The sequence below is a fragment of the Chinchilla lanigera genome, unplaced genomic scaffold, assembly GCF_000276665.1.
Source record: "Chinchilla lanigera isolate Chin_1 unplaced genomic scaffold, ChiLan1.0 scaffold00093, whole genome shotgun sequence".
NCBI classification, from domain to species: domain Eukaryota; kingdom Metazoa; phylum Chordata; class Mammalia; order Rodentia; family Chinchillidae; genus Chinchilla; species Chinchilla lanigera.
Window position 1 is genome coordinate 1034618 of NW_004955494.1, and position 21417 is coordinate 1056034.

The 21417-nt window shown below is 40.7% G+C and overlaps 1 gene segment (V, D, J or C); it reads right to left on the bottom strand.

Annotated features, from left to right (window-relative positions):
• The window catches only part of LOC102010596, a gene marked incomplete in the record, with an annotated part of 115445 nt that overhangs the window by 34523 nt on the left and 59505 nt on the right, over nt 1-21417 (bottom strand).

The following is a 21417-nucleotide window of genomic DNA, read 5'->3' on the forward strand; positions in this document are numbered from 1 at the left end:
TTCTCTTGTAACGGTTGCCACTTGCTTTCACAGAAATAGCTACACCTAGAGAAAGCCAATGGGCAGTGTGCTAATTCCTTTTCTTTTTTTTTTTTTTTTTGGTTTTTCTCCAGTACCGGGAACCGAACTCATGACCTTGTGCTTGCCAGGCAGGCACTTTGCCGCCGAGCTAAATCCCCAGCCCCCCCCCCTTTTTTTTTTTTTTGCTAACTCCTTTTACAGAACACCTTTCTTTCCCCTGATGCACTGGTCATGGTAATAGCAAAGGTGCAAATGCTCACATGTGCAGGTTCCTCTGCACCAACAGTGAGGTCCTGCACATGGTCAGTACCAGGTGCAAGCAATAAAAGGTGCATTATGGGAAAATTAAAAAGAATAATCAGACCCACTTAAATGGTTCTGCTTTTGTCATCATACGCTAGGAATTCTAAACTCCTTTCATGAAATATTCAGTTTTTTGTGACTGATTTTGCTTCCCATAATGCCAAACCCATAGAAGCAGAGCATAGATGAGGAGGGGCGTCTGGAGAAATGAGGGGTTATCGTTGGTAGGAAGCTTCAGGCAGGCAAATTCTACAGAGCTGCTGCACAACATGGTACCGACAGTTAACAATAAAGTATACTTAAAGTTTTGTTACACTAATTTGCTAATTTTTATCATGAGCTGAACAGCCTCCTCACAATAAAAAGGAGAATATTTTAAATTGGCGATTTTGGAGCATATTGTGGATCAGAAAAACTGGGTCAAATACAGATGTCTTCATGATGCTTCTATTTTCCAATAGAGTTTTTCTTGTAGTTATTGTTCTTATATCAACCATTAACATTTCCTAATGGTGTGTGTGTGTGTGTGTGTGTGTGTGTGTGTGTGTGTGTATGTCCTAATGTCCATATTTCCTAGTGGTACATATGCATATGAAACTTTTACTATCTAAACCATGAATCAGTCATGGGCATGTTATGGCTTTTATACTTTCTTTTTTTTTTATTTTAGAAATAAAAGGAGGAAAATATTAACAGACCGACAACATTTTACAAAATAGCATAGGATCAGTACAGACATTACAGAGTTACAAACAGAGTGGTAGGGAATTAACAATGCTTATTGTATTACATATTGATATCTTCAATGTAGTTTCTCATGAAAACACATATAGACATACAAAGCTAATCAACCAATGCCTCACTGACAGTTTCTTTCAGCAAGGAAATACAGGACAGTAGAACACCCGTGTTAACTATCCTGCATATACATATATACAAACTTTCTCCTTCTCTCCCTTCTCTTTTCCCATATCCCAGTTATCCTTTACCTAGGAGTGCTTTCCTATCAATTCTCAATGCCTATCATATCTCCTAGATTAAATTAACTCTTTCAGGCTTTACACTACAGAAACAATGCAGTGCTTGCACATGTATGTTTGATTTATTTGGCTTATGAGTATGGTCTCTAGTGGCTTTTATACTTTCTGTAATCATATAATATAGTCACGGCTCAGCTTCAGCTGCTTAATTTTTACATCGCTGACATCATATCTAATCTGGAATCTGGCAGATGCAACCCCGTCATGCGTCAAGCTGCTCACACAGCCACACAAGACAAAAACCTTCTGATCTTCAGCTTCGTGGACTATTTGTTTGCACAAAGGTTTTTGCCTCAATAAATTGTTCTTATCCCTATTAGAATGGGTTTTCTTTTTGAGTTGTTTCACAAGATATAAGATCTGAAGACTACTGCTATTGATGAAATCTTTACGCTCACAGTGTAGTCTGACATGATTCTGTTATGATTAATCAACAACTATGAGCAAAATGGTTGTCTGGCACACATAGGTAAATGAAAGGGGGCCCTGTGGTCCATCTCTTCAGGAGGCTGTGTGAGGGATGCTGGGCTCATTCATCCCTGTTCTGCTAAAGGCCGGGGAGCTGATGATACACTATGGAGAAAACAAACAAGGAGTAAGAGAAAGAGGGCAGTGATTGCGCAGAAGCAGGTGATGTCTTTCGAAGTGGCTAGAGATGGACTCATACTGACTGGGGCCCTAGGAGCTTTAATGTCTCCAGTGTGGGAGATGGGAAAGACTTCTGCATGCTTCTCCTCTGTGGGAACAGTCTCTTCATCTGGCAAGAGCAGGGCTCAGGAAGGCAGCCACCTCTCCCTGTGACACAGAGAGGAAGTGACTTGCAGGGTTGCGGGCTAACTGCTAACACTGAGAGGGGCTGGGCATCTGGAGGGTGGGGAAATGCTCAGGCTAATCTCGAAAGGCACACATCTCTTGATTGAAAACTAGCTATAGCTGCAGTCCTGACTCTTGTCTGGACCCACACATGGAGATCATAGCACATGGTTCCATCTTCCAATCAATTTCTCTTCTGACCTTGAAACCTAATAAGAATCCTGGTGACACCATGATCACATAGCTGATAAAAAAAAGAACTCAAGATGGTTGAGTTCTGCTGATGTATATCCAACAGAGAAAGGCTTAATGTAAGCAAATTCAAGAACTGGATACCCAAGAACAGCAGCACATTGCTGGATACAATGCAGGCAGCCATGGTAGCTGAAAGAAAGAAAGGGAAAGTTCATGTTGGGGAGGAGGGCAGGTAAACAACCACCGCATCATGGGGGTGTGGAGAGACTTGCACACTCACAGAAATATCACACTAACTAGTTAAAGAATGATAGAAAAAGGCTTTAAACTTGAGAGCGGTGTGTGGGTAGGGACAGGTAGCCAGTGGCAGACAGGTTGACTGTGTGTGTGTGTGTTTAGAGGAATCCACGTGAAAGGTCACGTTTGCTGGACCACAGTGATATCAGCGTGGTGAGAAAAACTAATAAAATTTGCAAGAAAACTAATTCTTAGGAAAAGTCAGGACATGCGATGGATCTGGAATAGAAGGATGTCGAGGGATGCTGAAAATCACTCCTGCATCTCGGGCTCACACATTTTGGTGATTAGCAGGATCATCTGCTGACATGAGGGAAAACATTGGACTGAAAGTCATCTCAGAACATGGTGCTTCCCCTAAGCGACCAAGCATCCAAGAATAGGATCTGGAAACATTTTGAGAGTAGATCACAAATGAAACGTTTAGTTTGAGCAATCGCTCAGTTGGATTTAAGGATTTCAGCTTGAAAGGGAGGCCGCATTGCTCAGAATCCTCAAAGCTGGGGGAGGGAGGGGGATTCAGTGGTCACTTGTGGCTGGGGTGATTTCCCTTCTGATCGAGGTGGGACCTCCAGAGGCAGGCGTCTTTTCACTCTTGTGGCTGGTCTTTTTGTGCTAAGAGCAGCTGGCTGTGCAGTGCTGTGCATATACTGATGGCAGAGGTACACAGAGGTCTGGCTGGGGTTGGCCTTCTCCACCGTCAGGAGAAAACTCTTCTTCTCTTTTCGAGAGATGCTGTATCCATCAGAAACATCTCCTTTTTCAGTTATATCAATATTAAGTGAGTAGCAGATCAGCTTCAGGCCCAGCCCTGGTCTTGTCGATACCAGTACATGGAGTCATGGCTTATATTCTGAGAACAAGTCACTGTCATGCTCTTTCCCACCTTGGGGATGAGGTGTCTGGGTGTCTGTGTCACCTGGGCTCCCGTGGGTCCCTTCAAGGAGTCAGAGTGAGAGGCAAGCAGTCAAGGAGCACCTGATGTTGAATCTTCAGGGAAGGACTTAAGTGAAGGCCTGCAAGATAAAGCCATAGGTCGCATACGTGTTCTGGGACTCACCTGTTCCCAGGAGACAAAGGACCACACATTGAGGAGCCAGGAGCCCGTGGCAACATCAGACAGAGGTCTGCCAGCCCTGGAGGCTCCAGTTATCTCTGCGATGTCTGCCTGTTCAGCCTCTTGGCCTTTACAGATATTCCCACGAGAGAAGCCACTCCCATTTCCTCCAGGGGCTGAAGTGTATAGCGGCAACAGTGCCATCGCAGGGTGGAGACATTTGTGCTCAGCGTCATTTCCCTTAATTTTCTTGAGGCTGATTGTCTTTATGTATGTGCCAGTTTTCTTATTAATACCCTTTTGTAAAAATTGTCAAACATTTATACATTTTGGATCCTTATAGTACCAATTGGCATACTATATTTATCACTTCCAAATGTGAGAACATGAAGCTTATGTTATTATCAAAGCTGTACTTTCCTATTTTTAGGAATCATTTCTTCTCCTTTGAAAAAATACTTCTGAGAATCTTCCTAACTGTGTTTATCTTCTGCTACATTTTTAGTTGCTACCTTTTGAAAGAGTCTAAAGTGTAAAAATTCAGTGAGATTCTCATCATGGATTGTTTTACCACTGTATATCTGACTGAAAAGTCCTGGCACACAACGACTTTGCTCTTCATAGGATCAGAGCTACCTGTGACCGCTTTCCTGAAGACAGCGTCTGTGGGACTCTCGTCTCTGTGCTTCTCCAGAGGAGGATGGCTTCCTTCTTGAGCGCCTTTGAGCTGGTTTTATTTTTGGATTTATTTTTTATACTGAAGGTATAGTTTACATTAAGGTATAACTTTTTTTTTTAAATTAGGGTACAGGATAGTGTATATTAAGGCATTAAATTTTATATATTTCATAGGGTACAGTGTGCTGTTCTGAGATATGTATACTTTACATTTTTGTTATGATCTCTGGGAACCATGGTGTTCTTGGGTGAGGAGGGAGGGGAGGAGACTTTCTCATCCCTTTTGTCTCTTTCTACCCATTGCTAGAGCCTCCCTGAGCCTTTTGGTATTTTGCCAAATTATTCTCATCTCCAGGCAGAAAGTGGGCCCTCATCCTAGTTTCCAGGGCTGCTCTCAGCTCAGTGTGGATTTTATCCATACTTCCTGTCAGCGTGGGAAGCAAAGCTCCTTGAGTGTCATGTGGGCGGCATCCACTGTTATCTTAAGAGAAATGTTTTCTCTTTTCACATTTGTGCAAAGTGTGGGAATCCTCTGGCAAGAGTGTGGGGATCCAGCTTGGCTCTACTTCAGCCAAGGTGTCTACATCATTCTGTAAACTCCTCTATATCCTAGCTTTGGGTCTGGAGGTCTTCAAAGAAGGAAAGTAGTTATCAATCTATAAAGCCCACCGAAGTAAATAATCTCCTATGACTTAGTAAATTTTACTGCCTTAAATTTCAAATTCAAAAATCTTGCACAATTTACCCACACCCACAAAGCTAAGCACATTTCCTTTTTCTTTGTTTTGTTTTGTTTTGTTTTGTTTTTCTCCCGTAACAGGAATCGAACTCATGACCTTGTGCTTACCAGGCAGGAGCTGTGCCACTGAGCTAAATCCCCAGCCCCTGCTAACCCCCTTTTTCTAATGGACATTGCATTCTCCCACATCCCACAGTTCTTCCAAGGTGGTAGGGTCGATAATTACGCTTCAGAGTATCATCCCGTTTCCCAAGCAGTTTTCATATTCTGTTAGTACAAGTTTAGGAGGTAGCCCATTCTGTCTTCCTGTCCCTTCACCGGCTCATTCATTCTCCCCAGAAATATGGCTCCTCTCCACCCTATCCTTTTGACCACGAGGCTCTTTCGGGCTCTTCTTTCCTTCTCTTCATCAATCAAGACACTAAGATGGATGCTGTTAATTTGAGTCCCGGTGTGCTCATTTTAGGGGCTGGCTCATTACTTCCCAACCTCCTTCCTAACGCCTTCTTTCTGACCTCTTCTACCCAAGCCCAACACATGCAGGGGTTTGGGGGCCTCACTCTAGGTCGCTGAGGCAGGGCAGATTCCTGTGTCCCTCACAACGGGACTGGGAAGAAGAGTCCTACAGATGGAGGGAGCTCGGAACATTTCCCTTGACCTTGACATTTCACATTCTCTGCTGCTCCGTCCCTTCCCCTCTGCTCCTGTTCTCCCCCACACGCCCCTCCAGGTACACTTGGTAACCCTGTAGCATCTCTCATCCGGCCATCTTTGCAACGGTGTCCTGGCTATAGTTATACGGCATCTACCCATGAGGAACCATTTCTTAAAATCTAGACCAGGAAACATAGGCTTTAACCTTTGAACAAATATATATATCTATATAAAAATATATAAAAATATATATTATATAATATATAAAACGTATTTATATAATATATAAATATAATATATAATTATATAAATATTATATATAAATATATAAATATTACATATATAATTATATATATAATTTTTTTTCACACCATATTTCAAATCCCCTTTTGACCTATGCTCAGACCCTTTCAGTTTGAAGAATTCACTTTTCATTTTGACTCATCATTTATTATTCACCACTTAAAGACCCCAGTGAGACATATCAGTACGCTTTCTTTTCATTGGTAGTACAGTGTTCAACTTTAACAAACGCTCCCACACCATCGCTTGATTTGGTGTTTTTACTAAGGAATATGATACTGCCCCCTGGTGGAATATCACAGCAGTAGGTCAACCTAGTGCTAATCCCTGCACCCATGAGTGTACTTGAATACTGACAAATGGGACGTCAGGTTGCAGATGTAATTAGAGCTGCTACCGAGCTGACCGTGATATAGGGAGGATGGTCTGCTTACTCAGGTGGGCTCGATCTAATCACACAGGTTCTTAAAAGTGGAGAGGCTTCCCTAGATATGTTCAGAGACGTACGTGAATAGACAGAAGGGTCGGAGAGAAGGAATACTGCTGTCTGAAGTCGGAGGGTGCTTTCTTTCAGAAGATGGAGCCACAGGGAATGATAACAGGCTCCTTCATCCTTCAGAAAGGAGTACGTTCCTCCTGACACCTTTATTTGACCCAAGTGAGACCCGTGTTGGACTTCTGACCTGCAGAACCGTAGGTAATAAATTTGGCTTTCTGCTCCTTTCCTTGCTCTTCCTTTGTATTTCTTGTTTGTTTGTTTTTGTTTTTCTTCCGGTACCACGAATCGAACTCACGACCTTGCGCTTGCCAGGCAGGCACTTTGCTGCTGAGCTAAATCCCCAACCCCCTTCCTTTGTATTTCTATACCTTCTCTGACACAGTTTTGTTTTCCAAACCAGATATTCTTTAAAATGAGGGTCACATGTTTTCTGTTTAGGAAGGCAGATTCTAAAGCAGGTTTGAATTTGAATCCTTTATGGAAATCATTACTTCTAAGGGATTGGGCAACATGTGGTTCAATTTCTTTAATGGAAATTACTGTGTCAAGCTGCTCACACTGCCACGGCAAAGCACCACAAGTTGGCTGAAACACCAGAAATCATTTTGCTCACAGTTCTGGAGCTACAGGTCTGAGACAAGGTGTGATGGGATGGTTTCTTCTGAGGTCACCCTCCTTGGTTTGCCTAGGGCCATCTTCTCCCTGTGTCTTCATAAGGTCTTTCCTCTCTGTGTGTCAGTGTCCTAATCCATTTCATAAGCATTAGGGTGTCACTCACAGGACTTCATTTGAACTAGGATACCTCTGTGAAGAGGCTGTCTCCAAGTAAGTCACATTCTGGGGTACTGGAGATTAAGCCATGAGCATAGAAATTTAGCAGCAGGGTATGATTCAGCCTATAGCAATGGATGTATGAAAAGTACTTACTTTACAGGTTTCTTGCAACAATGAAATGAACCAAGGAATAAAGAGGTTAAAGCTTTACCATACACACAGCTGTCCAATACATTATCTCCACTGCTACTTTTGCCACAATGTTTTCTGAGTATAATTTCAGTACCAGTCTCTGTGTTACTCACAAATTATTTTATTGAATTTTCACCTCATTTCTGAGATGCATCTATTACTTCTTTTCACAGATTTGCAATCAGAACTTTGCTTAGTGGGGCTATCGTTTTCCTGAAGTTATGAAGTGGTCCTTTCTTTTTTGACTTTGAATTCTGTGCTCACATTCACTGCTTGTGACAATTCCAGCTTCTCTACTTTATGTGCTTATGTTTTTAGACATGGTGGTAAAAACCTGTCTTGAAAGCAGTTTGGCTTTTAACCTTTGCCTGAAAGAATTCTTTTCCAACCCATTGCAATTTTCACCTTCATAACAGACTTAGTACGCCCTCCTTTACTGCATTGTTTTCTGCCATATTTCCTGTGTCCCGTACTATCTCTCACCCTTCATTAGCCCTGGTCAGAGCTCCGGAGCTGCACTGCCTCTGCTGACAGGCTGACAGTGTGACTCCAATATTAACAGCAGGAGCAATCACAATAGTATCTGCTCCATTTCCTTCTGCTATCCTTCCCTTGTTTTGCTTTTACATAGTTAGAGAAATTGTTGTCAAACTGAACATACACTTGTATACAGGTTGCATCTCGAGTTGAAATAAATATTAGTTTCAGTGTTTTCACTTTGCAAGCACTCATCTGCTCTGACTGTATACATTTTGTTGACTGCACATGTTCTATTTTAATTATTTCTTTTCCTAAAGGGTTCCTACAGAAACTTCATGGGGTACCATCCTTCTGCAGACAGTGTGCTGGCTTCTCACGCAAAATGCCTTTCTTTTTGTGTGCTGCCATTGTGTGGGAGGGATGCCTGCTACTGAGAATGCCAGACAGGAAGGCCATTCACTACTCTGACATTCCCAGCAGAATGGATTCTAACTCTTGCTTCAGCAGGATACTTCTGGTACCTTCGTCACAGCCTGCTTGCTTTGGTCTCATAGGCAGAATGCTAATTACGGCCCTCAGTGACGTCTATCCAGCGAGCATTCTCACTCATTTAAGCACCAATAGAACCTAAGACTGTGATGATATTTTACTTCTGTGGTTATGTTACATTATTTGACAAAAAAGGAAATTATACAAGTAGGTGTAACCTAACCTAGCCCCATCATCCCACTAAAGCACAGAGCCTGTAGAAAAAAATGAGGTCAGGGGATGAGGAGCACTAGAGGGGTTTGGCTGGTGTGCATCTCTGGCTCTGAACATGGAGAAACTGCAAGAGCTGAGAGTCAGCCCTCAAGGACAGCCAAGAAGGAAAAGCGGTCTGCAGTCCAATGGTCCAAGCACCTAAATCCCACTAATAGCAATGGGCTAAAGTGAGGAGCTGATCTCCAGCTGAGAAGGCAGCCAGTTGACATCTTGGCTTCATCGTAAGAGGCCCGGAGAGAACACAGCCACACCTACCTGGACCTCTGACACAGAACTGCGAGATGACAAGTCGATGCTGTTTTAACCTTTGCATGACTCTAGGCCCACAAGTGGTCTGTGATATATTCACTCCCCTTCTCTCTCTCTATTCCTTCTGCTCAGGTCAGCACATCCAATGAAGTCCGGTGGGTTTATTTTCCCATCTACCATTGAGAGACTCCTCTGAGACTCTTCCAAGGATCTTTGCAAATGTGAGGGAACGTTTCTTCCCTCTACTTGATGATGAAGATTTGTATCTGAAAAGTGAGTGAAGTTCCTTGTAGGAAGTGTTCACACTTTGTTAATTCCTTGCAGCTTCGGGAGATTTCCATGAGTGGCAAAGACTTTTATTTAAACAGGAAAGTTGTCCTAGAAGGACTCAGATGGAGAAAGGGAGGTAAGGAAAAGCTAGAGCAGGACAGGGCTTTGGCGCAATCTAGTGAGGAAAGATTTCTTGGTTAGGGTGAGGCCTGTGAATGGCAGGGTCTCCCTCCTTGCTTTGCCCCTCTTTGTGCGGGGACACAAAACAGGATGTGGGCGTGCAGCACCGTGAATGACCGATGGTGCAGAGGTACCCAGATGTCTGGTTGGTACTGGTGAACACCAGGGTCAGGGGAAAATGCTGTGTGTCACTTCCAGAGACATGAGAGCCCTCAGGGGCAGCTCTTCTTTCAAGGCTGCCAGTACCAGGTCAGTAGTACATCAGCGGCAGTCCAGATCCTGGGTCTTTTCAATGCCAGTACATTGTCAAATAATTCATACTCTGGGGTCACTGCAGCATTACTTTTTGCCTGTCCTGGTTGCCCTGTGTCTTGGGAATTGTGTGAGTGTAGCATCCTTGATGCCTCCATTGGAAGGAGGAAAAGAAAGGTCAAATAAGGACAAAGCCTTGGGGAAGGGAGGCTGATGCTACAGTCACAGACAGGTGTCCTGCAGTGAGAGCCTGGAAAAGCAGTGAAAGGACTCCCTCACCTGGACCAGCACTCACCTGCCCTCAGGACACAGTTGGCCACACAGCACTGGAGCCTGGAGCTCATGGCAGCGCCAGATGCAGAAAGCCGCCTGCTACAGTGATACCTTGAGTTCCTGATACCAACTCTCCCATCTACTTTGTGGCCAGAGAGACCCATCCCTGCTTCCACAGGGCACTCAAGGCTTTGCAGCATGTGATCCTTTTATTTGTCTGGGGTAAATACCTGCTTCTATTGTTCCTGGGAAGAATCAGCGTGACAATTTTTTTTTTAACCTCTGTGAATTTTCTATTTTCCCTTACGTGGCATATCCTTTTTGATAGAACAGTTTGTCTCTTTTGAATTTTTACCAAACTATCACCATAAATTTACTAGAATGTCATGGGGCCTTGAGTATTTGCTCTGATCACTCCTCTTGGAACTCTTTTCTACCCTATTAGTCTGCCCAAGCATTAAATTCTACTTCAAAGATACTCCGATCTCTGCCCACTCGAACGTTATACTCAGGTCTGTGGATGGCATTCAGTCTTTGCATACTCTTTACACAAAGCCTGTGTCTTTTTAGTCTTGTCCTTCTATTCCTGGAGCTCCTGTGTGAATGATATAGTACTGCAGAAGTTCTAGAGCAGGCACATGGACACAAACTTGGGAAAAACCAGAAGGAGCCTAAATTGGGTCAGAGAAAACTTGGATCTGGTGCAGCAACTCCTCTTCCCAAAGGTTCGTAGATGGACCTGGGTAAAAAGTGCTGACACATCTGACTTTCTACTTGGGAAAGTTATTTGCTCTGGAGAAAACACATTTTAAGGAAATTGGGGGATGTTAGTCATCAGAGACATGCTTAGGATGAAATATGGATGCTGCGGCTTCCTATTGTTTGAACATTGTTTCTATAAACATGTTTTCTGAGTCTAGGTCAGCTGAGGATGTGGCTGTAATTTACCTTAGAGGTCTCTAGGGCCAGGGAGAAATCCTCTGTTCTTCCTGAGATACTGTACTCATCAGGGAAATCTTTAGCACTGTGTGTAACAAGTTACTGTGTTTCCCTGTAAATAAGACCTAACCGGAAAAAAGATGCCCGCTTCAATCAACCTACCTTTGTCTTACCTGCCATTATTATAGAATAGCCACTGAGCAAGAGAATAGTGAGATAGACTCTTCTGCATGATCACTGGCCCTCACCATAGTAATCAGCAGCTACAGTTGGTTCCAGGTAGGTTGTTCTGATTAGCTCTTATTTTTAGGGCAACACGATAGCAGTGAACTTCCTGGCGTCCTTGCCCCAGGTATTGGTCACACCATGATATTCCATCATGACCCACATCCTAAAACACTCTAGAAAAGCTTTTGTTCCTCCAACCTTCTCTCGACATGGAGATTCTGAAAAAGGATGTAGAAGTAACCACCAGAAAGTCTAGTATCTTCTTTTGACCATGACTTAAAAAGAAACACTTGTACTTGAGCCTTAAAAACCCCAGTATCTGATTTTTCCCTTGTGAGATTTCCTGATCTCACCAATACCCAAGAGGCACAAAGCTGTCCTCCAGAGAAGGCTGACTTCCATGGCAGGAGAGGTAACGAAGAGGCTTCCCTCTGGCTCTTCTTGTGCATGCATCGGTTCTGCTTTATATTCCTTCTGACAAGTCTGAGCTCTTCACTTGTGATGCTGTTAGCAACTGTCAAGGTCTCCAGGTTAGTGATTAACATGGAAGGCTCTGAGGGCAGAATTCCCAGACTTGAATACTGGTTTTGCAACGACTTTAGGCAAGTCGTTTAACTGTTTTGTAACAGGGTTTGTGTTTGGATTAAGTGAATTTGCATGAAGAGGCTACAGTAATAAATACCTGGTGCATAGTAATTAGTCTCTTGGACTTTCCTTTCTAGATGGGTAGCTAGTAGTACTGCACCTAGTACTGTCACTAATATTGAGAAGGGAGGTGGAGTGGAAAAATTCCTCGAGAAGTTCTGAAGGCCAAAGGGTAAAAAAGGCCAAAGAACCACAGAGGGCCTAGTTCTGACAGCTAGACCACAGCTGGGAAACACAAGAGTGTAAATAGAGATTCCTAGGGATCTCTGTTTACACTCTAGACTCTGGGGGCCCAAAAATAAGCTCTGTAGAAGACACAGCGCATACTCACCTCTAACAATTAAGCCATGCTGGGGACACATGCATCATAAATATCCTAAACAACTGCAAGTGACCCCAACTCAATTGAGATCTCGTTTACATTGCACTTTTGACTCCCATGATGGGCTTTGGGTGCCCTGATATTTCCTTGAAGATATGTATGGAGACAAACACTGTGCACCTACGACAGAAAGGAGGAGACTTGTCCCTGATTGAAGTGAATGGCTGCAACAGTTTCAAAGAGCTACTGTTTCCCTGCAAAAATGACATATGGGCTCTGACACCTGGCGTCTTGGCGGCCTTGAGCTCTTTCCACTGGCCCGTTCCCTCCCTGAGCAGCGGATCCTGCTCATACATCTATACTTCCACTTCTACTGCTGTGTGACTTGCTCGACTCGTTTTGTTCAGGGTAACAAGAACCTAGGACGGTCACAATCCCCAATGGCGGTGCTATCAACATCATCACTTATTACAGAGGCTTATATTTGTATGGGGTTTGTATCAGACAATTCACATACAGTTTCTCAGCTGAAACCTTTTAAAGCAATATATTACTGACTCTATTTTATAGACCAGTAAGCTATTTGTCAAAACTGGAAATTAACCAGCTTGATCATTTTCCAGAATCTGTGTACTTCCAGCTGTTAACCAAGAAGTTTTCTTTTTCTTTCTTTTTTTGTTTTTTCAGCTTTTGTGTTTGTACGTGTTTGTAGTAAATAGTGATTACATTCATTGTGGGGAGTTAGGGCCTATCTGTAACACAGCTCAGTTCTCTGTTCATCCTTTCCCTCCCCTCTCTCTCCCCCTCCCTCTATCCCTTGGTCCTTTTCCCATTTGCAAAAGATCGCTCTCCCTATTTCTTATTATAATAATGAATTTTTCAAAGATTCTCTACGTTTTCCTCTTTGTTGTTTCTTTTTTAACAGCCTGAAGCTCTTTCTCTCTGCAGAAATTATTTTTTATTCCAATTTATAAAATTAAAACCACATTTTAATGCTATTCTCTGACTTCTTGAAATTTAAAATATGCATTATTGCCAAGGGTTCTGCACTACTCTTTTTGTTTTCTGAAAAGCTTGGATAGTCTTATAAGTAGTTTCCCCATCCTCCTTCATTTAAATTCCTGGTGGTTGTCTTTTCTTAGAATATCTTCTTTCAACATCTGCCTTTATTCCATTTCAGGTTGTGTGCTTCACTTTTCTAGGGATCTCTAAACTGATCGCCTTCAACATTTAGCACGTCCTAAATTAGTCCAGGTAGTTCTGGGGAATGACACCTTCATGTAAGGACTTCTGTTTTAAAGTGTATATTTCATGCAGCTGAACATGTTTTTGTTCTAGCAATTTCTTTTCCTATTAGTTACTATCTTGCTTTCAACAGGGGGAATAGTTTTAGGGAATGCTTATTAGAATGCACACGCAGTTCAGTACAACCCTGCACCCCTTTTCCTTGCTGCGTTGTTGCTGGCAGGTGACGTGCATATGTTGTTATTTTGTGCGTTTCATAAGTTAGCTCACTTGAGCTTAGGGTATGAGATGGGGAAATGGATGTACTGTTCTGTTATTATAAAGAGAATGAATTCCAAATGGAAAATCCCTTTTCCAGCAGTTTTTTTTTTGTGTGTGTGTGTGTGTGTGCGTGTGTGTGTATGTGTCCCTCTTTGTTTTCTCCCAGGAACAAGGAGTGATGGTTCTCTGCCGCTTGGCAGAAGCTAATACTCCTCGATTAGTCCACTGAGGGCCAGGGACTTTTTTCTTCCCAAAGCCCAGCGATCCCAGGGATCGTTGTGGAGCCGCCTGCTGGAAGAGTGTGTCCCTGCACATTTATAAGTGAATATAGGAATGGGTCAATTAGCTTACACCAACTGCACCTGCCGTTATAAATAACATCAGCAAAGTTGAAATATTGTTATTCGTGTGCCAGCTGCTCAGTTTTTTCCACAGAGATTTTCTCTAATAGCTTCTATTTTAAGCTGCAAAGCAATGGGGCCTGCACTTAAGTAGGGAAGATGGATGAGGATGAGAGACTTAACATAAATTATTTGGGCATGAGTAGAGAAAGGTGGGGCACAAGTTAAAGTCTACAAGGACATATTTGAATCTTATTTTACCAAACAATCATACACTGAACGTCTTTCATGTGCATCAAGTATAGCACTAAAAACTGGGATACAGGTGTGAGCAGCAACAACAAAAGGAGACCTTTGTTCGCATGTGGCTTATAATTTTGTATTCCATGTGTCTTGCACAGACCTAAGCAGTCAAGCATCAGGAAGAAAAGGATGAATATTCCTGTTGCTCAAGATCAGCCTTGCCAATGGGAGCACTCTGACATGTTCCAAAAGCCTTATTATAAGTCAGTGTTGAAGTTTCTTTAAATTGTTGTGGGTACAAGGAGTAAGGAGGGAGGGGAAGAGGAAGATGGACAGGAAGAGGGAGAGGGAGAGGGAGGGTGAGGGGAAGAGGGAGGGGGAGAGGGAGGGGAAGAGGGCGGGGGAGGGGAGGGGAAGAGGGAGACAAAGAGGGCATGGGTCACGGATGTGGTGTGGTTTCAATAAAGAGTTCTAGGAAAAAACATAATTTTCTTGTTTTGGTTTTCTTCTTTGGTTTTCTAGACTTGGTAGAGGGACCAACTTATGCAACTCCAAGAGAACAACAATGTTTGTAGTATATTGAGTCTTATCTAAAGATTTGATAAAATCCCCATGAGAAACCAAGTAGAATGGTGCTTTTCTGCTAGAAAATTCCTTGACAAATCTCTTTCCTTTTCACCCTGGTTCTGTTTAGGCTTTATATCCTCTTTAGGGTTTGTTTTGCTAAATGGTATCTTCATAGAATGTGACTTACTGCATTAAAGCTTTAAGTTATTTGCAAAGAACCATGAAGATATTGTTTCTAAAAGTATACCCTATCGTGATGGTTATGTTTCCTTGTCTTTTCTTATTTACTACATTTGTTCTCTGTCTTTTAGTTTCCAAATAGTGTCTACTTCCTCCACACAAATCAGCTTATTTTTCCTACCATCTTTCTATCATCCCATTAACTTCTGCTTTTGCATTTTCCAGTTCCATCTTTCTGTACTTATTCTCTGTAGGGTGGAAGTCTGAAATGACATTCACAGGACTAAAACAAGCTGTTCCTTGAGATCTGCTCCTCTTGCAGGCTTCCAAGGAAGACCCATTGCTTTGTTTTCTACAGTGTATGGAGGTGTCTGCCCTGGTTGGCTCACAGCTTCTTCTTCCAAATTTAGAGGGCACCACTGCTGTATCTGCTGCCCTTGTCCCATTATTCCCCGATTCTAATTCCTCAGCCTGCATCTTGTAGAACTCTGGTGAGTATTTTGGCCCATCCAAATAATCCAAGAAAATCTCTGCGTTTCAAGATCCTTAACTTTATTTTTACACAGTCCTTCTAGCAATGTAAAATATCATATTCACAATTTCCAGGTATTAGGATATTAGAATATTTTGAGGCATCATTTTTGACCCTTTTGCAATGTGAAAATCTCCAAATAATTGCAGCCCCATTTTTGGGAGAAAGATATAGTGATGTCGTATCTTGGCTGGGAGACAAGAACTGATATGAATCTGGTTTACTTGTTTAGTCAATGAGTACTTTGGAGTAGCTGTTTTGTTCAAAGCTGAAACTAATACTAGAAATAGATAAATTAACCAGAGGCATCATCTTTGACCTCACTGACTATATTTTATATTGATCTTATTAGTCAAATTAATCAAATTAATCAAATGCGTGATATTCGACAATAAAAATTCAGAGTGGTATATGACATTTACCACAGTCAGACGTAATTATGTAATCTTAGAGCTTGTACCTCAAAGATGAAGGATCAGCTAGTTAGGGGGACAGGTAAATTGGAACAGGAAGAGTACTCTAGACAGTGGTAGCATATGTAAAGGCTCAGCAGAGAGGAAGAAGGTACATTGGAACTTCTGGGAGAACTGAGCAATTACAGAAAAACTTTGGATTGGGAGTGACTTCTGCAAGTGTTCCATAAGATGAGCAAGCATTTCTATTAAATTTTAATTTGATAAATGAGCAGTGTCTTAAGATACGAGTAGTGCATTGTGCTGAATATCACGTGGTCACAACCAAGCCTATGATTCTTCCCTTTCTCTGTCTCTGTCTCTGTCTCTGTCTCCTTCTCTCACTTGATTGGTTGTTGTATTATTGAGGTGATCCTCTCACAACAGCAAGAGGTTATGAACAAGATCTCTACTGAAGAAGAGGAGGAGAAAAAGGTGAAGGAATCCCTTGCTTCAAATGAGACTAGAGAGATGTAAAATGTGGGAAACTGTGCAAAATTTTGTAGAAAATCACCACCCAAATAAGGCCGTAGCAGTGTGAGTGATGAATCTATGACTCTACTGAATAACACTGCAATGTCACATTTCCACAAAATTCTCTAAAGGAGGCAAAAGCAAATGTCACTGGCTAGGTTCCTTATTAAAGTTGCAAGAAAAGAGAGATTCCAATGAGCAACGATTCCATTAGTGATAATGAAAGTTGTCCTACACAATAACCCTCCTCTCTCTTGACTCCCTCCCACCAGCCAAGAGATTTTCAAAGATAAGCGCAAGTTAATTTTGCTTATTTTTCTTTATATTTTGCATTTTCTTTGTTATTTTTGTATTATGTTACAGTATTGTAATCAGTTTTATGTGAATATTTTTGGCTTGTAGAACAAATCATCTGAATTTCCATTATTTCTTATAGGGAAATTTACTTTGATATACAAGTGCTTTGGATTACAAGCATATTTCCAGGAAAAATTATGTTCACAAAGCAAGGCTTTGCAGTATATAATTAGGGCATACATGTAGAAAAAGTGGGTTAAGTGTAGATGCTTTGCATATCTTTCTTTGCTGCAGTGAGCACACACCTATGCACTGCTGTAATGTACAAGGATCAGCTCAAGGAGGAGTTTAAGAATTTGTAGATTAGGGTTGGGGAAATAGCTCAGTGGCATAAGCGCTTGCTTGGCAAGTGCAAGGTCATGAGTTCAATCCCCGGTACCAAAAAAAAAAAAAAAAAAAATTGTAGATTAGGCCAGGTTGGTTAACAAACTCTTGTAATTTAATATTTGGACATAAAGAAGTTTTTCTGTGCACCTAGAATCAGTGTCCTTGATATCTAAAGCTGCAGAGAATGAACTGGATTGGAGCAAGAGTGTGACCTCAGGTATGAGGTCCATTTGGAAGATATTAGGATTATTCAAGCAGGAGACAATCATTACCTTAAGTTAGGATTAGATTTTCCTGTTGGAATTTGAGAGCATTTGATAAATAGATATTTACAAAATGTGATTATGAGTGAGATGAAGGAAAATGTCAAAGCGACAGTGAAGATATTCCAGGTTCTCTATCTGGAGAACTTGAGTGAATGATATTACCATTTAGGGATCCAGTTGCACAGGAAATGTGTGTGACAATATACCTTAGAGTGGGAGATTATCTCAGGTAGCTAAAGGGCCAAAATCAGGACCAGGATCGGGAAAATCCTTGTGACAAACTTGTTTGGAATTTGAGAAGGGAATATTCTGAAGAGCTGTAAAGCTGGAAGGGCAAGTAGAGGATATAAACAAGTGTAATTTAATCTTAGACTGTGATTTAATTTGAGCTGGCCGTAGACTGGGGAATGTTTGTTTGGCTACTGTACCCACTGGTGTGGCTCAAGTACACAAGGGGGATGTTGCCTTTTGGCCTTTGGAAGTTGGACACAAGCATGCAGCTCAGTTCAGACTGTATAGGAAAATCTCATGCTAGAGATTCTTGAAAGGATCTTCTTTTCTCCTATAAGAGAGGCCCTTTCCAAAGATGAGGTGGCCCCTTGTGAGGCTGGCGATGCCACTCTCTTGAGATCACCATGAAGCATGTACCTGTGCACTGCTGTGCAATATCGGGTACAGAGGTGCCCAGAGGGGCTTTGCAGGACTCACAGTTAGGAGGACCTTTGATGCTTGATGGGAAATATTTTTTGCATTAAGGTAAGTCTCTTGTTAACGATGTCTGAAGAAAGAGTCAAATCCAATCCTAACCCTGATCGTTATGGATACTTGTATAAAATTCTGGTGCGTATTCTGGGGACTCCTTTCCTGTCTTTTCATTTAAGGATCCTCATGTGTGGGTAACAACAGCTTCCACGGAACTCAGTAGATGAAGAGACACTGAGGAGAGACCTGGATGTTGCAGTGTCTGGAACATGGGTGACAGCCTGCCAAGCTCAGAACAAGGGTTTTCCAGATGTCACCCAGAGTCACCTGCTCTTGAGCGTCACAGGCTCACACAGGATATAGTCAGTTATAGCAAAATGAAGAGGTTAGCAAGTCCCCTCCCATAAAATAACACTCAGAAAATTCTAAGCAGAGTGAGATATTGTCCCTTTAAAAAAAAAAAAAAAAGGCAGAAATCTACTTATTTTCATGCCAAGAGCAATAATGCACACATGTCTTCATGGCTTCCTGTGGGCTGTAAACAGTTATTTGAATTTTATGCAAACATTTGTTTAATGCACATTTTAAAAGAACTCAAAATTACTATAATTTTAGTTAGCAAAAATAAGTTTGATATCATGCTATTTATGTATCTTAGTTGAAGGGCAACCTATTTCTGTTTTATTTATTCATTTATTTTAAATTGGCAAATAAAATTGGCTGTAAATATGGTACACAATGTGATGTGTTCTTTTGATATGTATATACATTGTGGAATGATTAAATCAAGCTAATTATCATATATATCACCTCACATACTTATCTCTTTTGTGTGTGTACATGACCTGGGAACATTTAAAGTCTACACTCTTAGCAATACATTGTTATTAATCCTAGCCATCACTCAGTACAATGTATTTCTAGAACATATTCTTTCTGTTCCACTGAAATTATGTACCCTATGCTAAGCATACCATTTTTCCCGATGTCACCACACTAACCCTGACCCTTGGTGACAGTCATTCTGCTATTTGTGTAATTTTGACTTTTTTAGATTATATGTGCCTCTGAAATCCTGCCATATGTATCTTTCTGTGGCTGGTTTATTTTACTTCGCAAAATGTCTTCTGGGTCATCCACTTTATTGCGAATGCCAGAATTTCCTGTTATGCACAATTTTTAAAATCCAGTCATCCTTGGATGGACATGTAGGTTAATTCGTATCCGTCCAGTTTTGAAAAGTGTTACTGGGAACAATGCAGCAATGAATATGGAAGGGCAGATGTCTCCTCCACAGGCTGATTTCATATCCTTTGGAGATATATGCAGAGGCGGAATTGCTACATATGGTCGTCCTATTTTTAATGTTTTGAGGAATCTCCATATTGTTTTCCATACTAATTTGCAGCACTAATTTACATTTCTCTAAGCAATATCCACAGCTTAATTTCTGTCCATATCCTTACCAACATTTGTTATCTTTGCTTTGCTTTGTTTTTTTTTTTTTTTTTTCTTTTCCATAGTTATTCTAACAGTTGCGAAGTGTTACCTATTGTGGCTCCAATTTGCCTGATGATCAGTGGCGAGGAACATTTTTTTTATTTGTATGCAGCCTTCTGAGAACTGTGTGTTCAAGTTTTGCATATTTGTTAAGTGGGTAGTTTTCTTGATACTGAGTTTTTGAGTTCTTTGTGCATTTCTTACATTAATTCGTTGTCAGACCTGTGGTTTTCAAATACTTTTTCCCATCCCAGAGCTTATCTCTTCACTGTGCTGATTGTTTATTCACTGTGCAGCTTTTCAGTTTGAGGAAGTCATATTGGTCTATCTGTGCTGTTAGTTCCTATATTTTTTAGGCAGTTTCCAAATTCTCCATCAAGACCAGTCTGAAAGAGCTTTTCCACTGTGTTTTGTGCTAGTAGTTTTATAGTATCAGATCTTATGTCCAAATTTTAATCCATTTGAGTGATTTCACATTGAACATTACAAAAAGTAAGGTCTAACCATGTGATGACTGTAAGAAAACCACTTTAAAGGCATACACACACTGAAGTTATATACAGGAGAAGATAAGTCATATAAGCAGCAACAGTGTGAGAGCTAGAATGGCTGTATTGATATCAAAAGGACTAAACTTCAAAGAAGAAGCTATGATTAAAGAAAACAGAGATATTTCATGATGATTAAATCTCCAAATAAGTAATTTTTCAATATTTTACTAGCGATACTAACCAGTGCATCCAGGTAAGGAATTAAGATTCAGTCAGATAAGGAACTCATCCATATTGGAAAGAAGTAAAATCCCCTTTAATTTAGACTGCATCATTTTGTATCTAAAAAATCTTGTAAAACCTATGAAGAAATTCTAAAGCTAATAAACAACTTAAGCAATGTTGAAGGATAGAATATCTATAAAAAATCAAATCTACAAAAATCAATGTTTTTAATATACTAATAATAATCAAAAATTAAAACAAAAAATCTTCATAACTGCATCTTAAAGAAGAATATTTTGAATATATTAAACAAAAGGAAGACCTGTACATGGAAAAATGGAAAGTGTGTTTAAAAAATGTAAAAAGGAAACAAATTCTATAAAACATGCAGTGCTTATTATTGTTAACATAGAAATTATCCCCAAATTTATCAATGGATGCAGTGTAACCCATATCAAAATCCTACAAGGACCTTTTGTAGAAACTAGCAAATTGACCCTAAATTTATGTAGGCATGTAAGGGCTTAAATAGTGAAAGTAGGATTCAGTTGGAGGACTTAACAGTTAGCCAAAACATAATATAAAGCTATAGTATTTAATAGAACATGGCATAGGCATATTGTAGGAGCATACACATCCAGAAGTAAATTTACCTACTTACAATTAATTCATTTTTGAGAAATATGTAAAGTAAATTCAATGAGGAAAGAGTACTCTTTTCAATAAATGATAGAAAGATAATCTTATGCAAAAATAATGAGTTTGGTTTAATACCTCACATTTTATAGAAAATTAGCTAAAATAGTGGCATACACCAATTAGAGCAAAAACATTATAAAATTCTAAAAAACTTTATGACCTTGGTTTAATTATTTTTTAGGTGAAACATGAAGAGAATAAGTCATAAAAGAGAAATTGAAAAATTAGACTTCATAAAAATTAAATATTGCTTGAAAGAAAATTATAGAAATTTAAGAAATAATTTTTTTTAAAAATAAGAAAACAGGGGCTGGGGATTTAGCTCAGCGGCAAAGCGCCTGCCAGGCAAGTGCAAGGTCGTGAGTTCGGTTCCTGGTACCGGAAAAAAAC